Here is an 8,088-nt window from a genome sequence, read left to right on the forward strand (position 1 = left end):
GACTTGAAAGTACTCAATTCATAAGTGACTTAACGCCAACAAACCAATCATCAAGTTTGATTGTTATAACAAATAATAATTATAAATAGCAAATGAAAATCTATCCGTGATAGCTACTAATATTTTCTATCATTGATAGCTTAATCTTTGATAGAAATCTATCATTGATAGCCAACTTAGTGAATTTAATTAATAAAGTTGAATCTCGAACTAAAATGTAAGTGGAATGCCTAGAAGTTATCACTAATAGCATGTTTATCAGTGATAGAAGCTATCATCGAAAAGAAAATGGACTTATAAATGTTTGGGAACGACAAGAAAGGGGCAAAAAGGTGTTCAGTGGTTATGGTTGATAGAAGCTACTACTGATAGCATGTTACAAGTGATAGAAGCTAATACTAATAGCATGTTTAGATTATTATTGGGTGTTAGATAAATTCTACTAACAGATTATTTGTTGTTTAGATTATTTAGACGAAGCTTCATAATATTTTATCATTTTTTTTTAATTTTTAAGAAGAAAAACTTGTTTTGACGCTTCTAATTTCTCTCAGGTTTGTGATTAATAAATCATACCACAAAAAGGAAAGAAAATCAATTTGTTAGCTCGAATGATAATATATATATATTACATTACTCGATTCTTTGAGCATAGTGCTTGAACTGCTAATCTTGCAGATAAATTAGTAGCATTGCCCAATCCAAACGACTTTGCAGATACATCAATTGAACAATTTTCCATACCAATGCAAGTCTTTTCTACCAAAAGAGCACTATTTGAAACATCCCATGAACCTTTTTTGAATGAACCACATTTTCCCTCTGGATTTCCATAGCTAGCAAATTGGATCTCAGAGATGATATGCCCTCCCTGACAAGACAACTCTAACGTACTTCCTTCATTAGCATTTCCACATATTGTTCCTATAGTGATGGTCTGAACTATGACTTGTTGAGGATTTCCACCAATTTCTTCAAACAAAACCAACGTGTTGGTGTCATCCGATAGAAACGATCTTGGAACATGATACCATCTTTGGGAAGGATTCCCACAATTTCCAACGCACTTGCTAGGGTCATATGCGCCTCTATAATCACAGGTTGCGCTGCAACTATCATTGCCAGCAATGAAAGAAGGCCAAAATCGACCTATGCTTTGTCCATTTACCCAAGCCTGACCTTTTCCCATTCCTTGCATGTCCAATGCTACAGGGTCAATTCCTGAGGGTGTCTTAAAGCTTGTTTTGTACCATGTCATTCTCCTGCCAATAGATTTTTTATTTAATGTGCTCCATTTTGTTCTCTGTGTGAACATTGGGTTGTAAAGTTGCTTCATTTCTCCATTTAATCCAACCTTATAAGACCATAAATTTGATGACAAATCAGTTGTGACATTTCCATCTCCAATAAGATAAATGGGACCTCCATCAATTCCAGTTGGCACCGTGTCATAAAATGCATCATAATTTTTCAATCCTACTGTTGCACTCAAAAGGGTTATGGTGTTGGTTCCGACTTTTAATAGAATGGGTTTCTCAAATACAAAACTCTGGCCATTGCTTCCCCATTGCGATCCAATGTACCGTCTATTAACAAAGGCATGAAGCACATGACCTTTTGTATTCACTTGTAGAGTTACATTTTGAAGTGAAGATGTTGAATTAGTTTCAACATTTGTCATATACCACAAGTAGTCACTAAAATCAACCGTGGTTCCTTTTTGTTCCAAAAGAAGGTTTGCATTAAATGTACCTTGTCCTTGTAGAGTATCTCTCATGGGCTCCGGAGCCCAAACCCACGACAGTTGTGCATTTTCCTTCTCATTCTGCACCTTCACAAACATAGATGTTTGGGAATTGATCTTTGCAGTGTTGAAAAGCTCTTTGTTGCAACCGTTAAGAATGCTCACAGACCAAGCTGGTACAAAGTACTTTCCATCTGCCTGCAAATCTATGGTAGCATCATTGCTGGCATCAGTGTTGCTCAAAAAACAAAACCTCTCCCCTACTGTGGGGTTGGAGAATTTCGTTAAAGTAACAAAGCTACCAAATTTTTGGTCTGAACGGGTGCCGTTGGTGAGAATCTTCTCTCCCATTTTGATGGATTCGTGGAGTTGTTTGAGATGTCCCCATTTGGGTTGATTCACGTTTCCATATTCATCAAGTGGGGCGTTGTAATCATACGACGTAGTAATGAATGGACCTCCCGATGTTCTTCCAAAGTTTGTGCCTCCATGATACATGTAATAGTTGTTAAACACACCACCAGATTGAAAAAATCTTGCCACAGAAAAAGCTACATCTTCTGCACTTCTATAAGGGTCTTTATCGCCCCATTTCTTGAACCATCCCACCCAATTTTCAGTAAACATTTTTGGGCTCTTAGGATTGTTAGGACTAAAGTTATCACAATAGAATCCATTGCATGTATTGATGATAGGTTGTGGGGCATCACTTTGTTGGCACATGATCCATGGAACACCAATATTGAGAGATTCAGCCATTTGAGCACACCAGTTGATATATGTTTTTCCTGCGCTTCCATATGGGGTCATCACGTTTCCATACTCGTTCTCGATTTGAGCTAAGATTATTGGCCCCCCTTGTGATGCAAAGAGGTTGGCTTGTTTGCACATATTCACTATCTTTGTTGTGAAAGTTTGCATTTCATTCTTGTAGACTTGATTGTCAGTTCGAAGTTGGATTCCCGGCATATTATGCAACCACAGTGGAAAGCCTCCATAGTTCCACTCGGCACACACGTAAGGACCAATCCTCATCACAACATATAGCCCAGCCTCTTGAACGAGTTGGAAGAATTTGATAAAGTTTAGATGTCCAGAGAAATCATATTTTCGTCGTCGAGGTTCGTGGCGATCCCAAAAAATGTACGTCTCGATTGCATCAAGTCCACCATCTTTAGCTTTCTGAATAAGATCAGGCCACATTGCTTCGGTGCTGCGTGGATAATGAATTGATCCTGAGAAGATAACACGTCGTTCACCATTGATAATTATGGCATTTGAATCATAGGAGACACTGTCTCCTTTACAAAAAGAAAAGCAAGATAAAGTTGCAAAGAGAGGAAGAACAAGCCATTGAAGGTTAACCATCTTTGATTTTAAAACTTTAGGTGTTTGGTTTATGTCGGAATCAATGTGTTTATATACAAGGAATCTACGTAAATATGTGATAGGTCTTTCCATCAATCTTTGTACTCTTTTTGTTGATGAATTCTAAATATAGGAATAATGTAAGTGAATTTAGCTGGCCAAACTTGATCGGTATGAGTTGCTTTAGTGAAATTTGGAAAATACTCTTTTTAGAAAAGAATTTCAAAAATATTGTTCGACCTTATCCTGAAATAACCTATCACCCAATTAAAAATATTACACCAAAAGTCTGTTTTCCAAATAAGGATTTGCGTATTCATTTTTCATCTTTGGTTTTAATTTTAAAGACATCAACGTCACATGAGTAATAAAGTATGGCTAATAAATTCAATTATAGTGAAAGTTGAGTTTGAGTTTTGTCTCATTAGTGTGAAGCTCATGAATTTGAGTATCTTTCTTCAAATTTTTGATTTTTTGATTTTTCATTTTGTGCATTGGGGTCATATAATAAAATAGTACATGGTAAACAAAATAGGTTTCCATATGATTTTAGCTCTCAACTCTAGGTTCAATTTTTTTTTGTCCTCATTTTTCTAAGGAAGTATACATTTTCTTCCTTATTTTATTTTTAAGTTAGTCCTGGATTAAAAGGGAATTACTGGAGGAATTTTTTTTTACTAATTTGGAATTTCTGGAAAAGAAGTGAAATTCAAGGAGACCGGGCCAGGAGTTATGCTTGGAAAATTCTTGAAGGATAAACAGGAGGACTGTGAGTGGTTTTATTATTTTGTTATGTTGAATTCTATATATATATGTTATGATATATATGTGTAATGTTTGGAAATTGGCATGGTGGGGAAGTGCGTTTTCTAGATTTTATTGGTTGATTTAACTCATGATATTTTGCTTGTTGTGACTCGCATTTAAAACCGAGATTGTACCCGGAGACATTGTTAGCTTTCCTATAGCACGTCTAACGGGATAATGTGGACATGTGCACATTCGGTTGTTGGATCGGCACCACCACGTAGCGGAAGAGAATATTATCCATAAGCACTCTAATTCATTAATTTTGGCATAAAAGAAACATTCTTAAACAGAGTTAATGGGTTTCAACAACGTACATTTAAAGAACCATTGAAATCTCTATTTCTACCTGCAAAATCCTCCAAATCTTTGTGTAGACCACCACAAGATCTTCCCTACTATTCTCTTGGTGCCCTAGATTGAGTTGTGAGACTCAAAATAATCTTAAATAAAATGGAATTTGAAGAAAGCTCGCTGCAACAACCAAAAATGAAGAACACATTCTTCATCTGAATTTTTCAGAAAAATCCATTTGGTTTAATCACTTCAACTTTTCTCCAATCTCTTCAATATATTACAGACTATCATGCAAAGAGATTTGCTTCATGGGATGCAGCTCATGCTTGGAGTTATTGAAGCTTGAAAGTGGTGGGTTCCTAGAGAGCAAGTTGAAGATGAATATGAAAAACCATTTTTCATTTTTGTGTAATTTTCTATTTCCAAAATCTAAAATTGATTTTAAAATCAAAATTTATTAATTTTACAAATTAATTTCATAAATTAATTTTCTAATAAAATTAATAAATAATTATTTAAATAATTTAAATAATTCTAATTAATTTAATATCCAATATAAAATTAATTTTACACAATAAATTCATCTTTATATATTTAAATCATATTTAAATATATTTTCTCCAATTCCGTTTGATTCTAATTTGAACATTTCAAATTAACTTATCACGCTACTCTAAAGCTAATCCATTTCCAAGCTAGTATGGAGACCTCATGGACCTACATATCATGGGCTCCAACGATCCGAGATTAATGAACTAAACTCGTAAGATTGATATAACCTCTATTCGTTAACTAATGGGTCACTCTACTAAAGCTCATAGTTGAACTCCCCTCACTATAAATATATTATGTCAACTCAATGTAACCTTGATTAGTAAGTCAACCCTTCACAGGCTGTTCGTAATAACGGCTGGGTCAAATCTCTGTTTTACCCCCAAAATTACCTCTTGTTCCTTAAGTCCCCACTGATCCCCTAATGAACAATTGTTTTGTGATCCGATCAACAAAACCGAGTCCCTCTCATGCCAAATGAGAGGGTGGGATCCCTTGTTCAAAAACTAAAATCTATACTGAAGGGAACAACCTCTCTACTATCCCTACAGCGGGTAGAAGTGAATTCCTTCTTGCATCCTATGTCCCCAGCTATCTATCCGTTCTTACCCCTGCAATGAGTGTCTTATTGAGCTGGCGCTGTTGAGCCAACCCTCACCTATACAAATCTAAGGGTAATCCCAAATAAACAAGAGTTCATAGTTAGCCCAAGATTAAGGTTAAGTTACCTAGGTCATCGCTTTGAAATAGTAAGTCTTAAACAGTAAACAACGTTATAAAGTAAGAGTGACTCATTTCGTGGTCCGATCTTGTACAAACCCTTTTGCACAAGGACACCCCCATTTCTCATGTCCAACGTGAACGAATTAGGATCACTTCGTTTGTAGCACTTTAGAACTCCTTGTAACAACTGCAGAGCGGGCTGCATCCAATAGTGTTACCAGAATAAGGTACCCAACCTTATCCATATACTATAGATCATTTTGATAATTTACTCGAACCTGATCCACTTTTATGACTCCACATAAAGTTCAAGTACTAATCCAATAGTCAAGGGACTTTTAGGTTTATTGAATTTCTATTCTAGCAATAGAACTATTCAATAACACCTTTATTGAATTTTTTCAGAATAAGTTTCATTGTTTACATACCACGAGTTTTAGGACATAAAACCCAACAAACTTCCACTTGGACTAAAACTCAAGTGGTAACTTATATATCCGATATATAAGACTGAGTTTCTAAGTTTTATAGAGAAATACAATAAATTAGGGCATCTCATACCCATCTTTACCATTCGGTATCTCTATACCCGATATTTCTCCCACTTGCCCTAGGTTATCTTGTATTCCTAGTCCTACTAGGTGATTCTCAAACACTTTAGGCGAGAGAATCCGTGTAAACATGTTAGTATACAATAGGCTTTAGATAAAATTATATGGGGATAGAATCTTATTCTCAATAATGGCTAGGAAGCACACTTTCCTCCCACTACAATGAGGTACTCTCAACTCTTTAAGCAAGACACATCTGACTTGTCTCAACAACTCTTTATTAACAGTCAGATCTAGAAATCTTTAAACTTTCTATACTTTGATCTAGCCGTTATCCTTGCCTTTCTTTCCAGTAGGCTTCTTCTTCCCTTTCCTGTTGCCCTTCTTCACAAGAATACTCATATTCTTTAAAGACAAGGAAATTTTTGCCCGATGGCAAGCAATACTTTCTTGTTTTGATTTCAAAATTGAAGCTATAAAAGGAAGTACAAACTCCCTTCCTGATTACCTCACTCGAGAATTTCTTCAAGGAAAAACTAAAGAAGAGAGTGAAAGAGAGAGAGAAAAGAGCAAATGAAGTCCACTTGCAAGAAAGAAGAAAAGCATGATCAAGATCAAGAACAACAGCAACGATCAACAATTCCTCAAACAAAAGCATTGTATTCTCAAGCGTATCAATTTATCAAAGGCGAATCATCAACGATAATGGAGAATCGAAAAGGGAAAACTCCTCAAGCATTGTCGTTATCAAATAAATTTCAAAATTTGGGATCTTTCATCCCTTCAAGGCCTTTTGCCTTAACCATCAACTCTTCCCCTATCAATTGAGTCGGTATCAACAAGAATAAATTCATAGAATAAACGAGTTTTTTGAGGATGGGTTGGAATATAATGGAAATTTGACGGAAATATTTTTTGAATTGTTTCATTCATAGATTTACCTATGAATTTTTGTTCAAGAGTTGTAATGTATGAGGTATGGGTTTTATTATGGTCAACTTCAGGCTTGGAGGACATTCCTCTCTTCTCAACAGTAGTAACATTTACTTCTGACTCTAGACCCTTTGTTCTCAACATTGTCTGGTTCGCCTGTAGCTCATTCAGTAGAGTAGTCAAGTTATATTCAATTTTATTCTTTAATGCATTCAAAATTGCAGAAAACTCTTCAGAAGAGATTCTAGAATAAAACCAACTAGACTTCTCTTGTCCATGACAGCACCATTTACTTCTGTCACGTTAAAGTGGACCATCATGTCTAGGACATGTTCACGAACATTGGTCCCCACTTTGAAGCGACTGTTGTAAATGTACTTAATGGCATCATGCCTTAGGGTGAAGGACAATTGTCCAAACATCCCTTGCAGAGATTCCATAATTTCTTTGGAAGTACTCATATCCTCATGCTTCTTTACCAAAACATCAGATAAGCTGGCGAGGATATAAGCACGGGCTTTATCATTAGCTTTGATCCATCTGTCATATACATCTCGAACATTTTGATTTGTGTTAGAGCTAAAAATGGGAGGACAATCCTCAGTTATGAAAAATCGCAAATTGTCTATTAGAAGTATTGTGTTCAAGTTTGAATTTCAATTCACATAATTATCCCCGACCAGTTTATCCAATGCCAACACTTGTATTATTGAACTCGTCATTCTGAAATTATAAATCCAATCAAGTTTTAGCAATTTTAATAATGTACACAAGATTATACTCATATTCCGATAGTCATTTAGGTACCACTTTTGGTCAAACATTATTAATACTTAATAATTCTGTAAGTGTAGACCTGCCATTTTTCAGATTTAACAAAACGATATGAGTATGCCTCCGAAATAGAAGACAATAACAAAAATAGAACTATAAGACCCTATTCATTTTACTGAAGCCTGGGTTGTTCTGAATCCTATGTTACAACTCTCCGTAGGGATAGCCATCGTTAAACAACTAGCAAAGGGCCGCTTAAAGCTAACCAACAGATTCAACATAGGAATCACATGGTTCCGACTAATGGAGGATACCGAAGGTTATTATTATTATCTTTTT

The 8,088-nt window shown here is 35.5% G+C and overlaps 1 pseudogene; it reads right to left on the reverse strand.

Annotated features, from left to right (window-relative positions):
• Nucleotides 1-628: 628 nt before the first annotated feature.
• LOC120068833 (beta-galactosidase 15 pseudogene) lies at nt 629-3,112 on the reverse strand (annotated as a pseudogene).
• Between the last annotated feature and the right edge of the window lie 4,976 nt (nt 3,113-8,088).

This window comes from Benincasa hispida, unplaced genomic scaffold (genome assembly GCF_027475165.1).
Source record: "Benincasa hispida cultivar pf3 unplaced genomic scaffold, pf3_genome.v1.1 HicScf1075, whole genome shotgun sequence".
Lineage (NCBI taxonomy): Eukaryota > Viridiplantae > Streptophyta > Magnoliopsida > Cucurbitales > Cucurbitaceae > Benincasa > Benincasa hispida.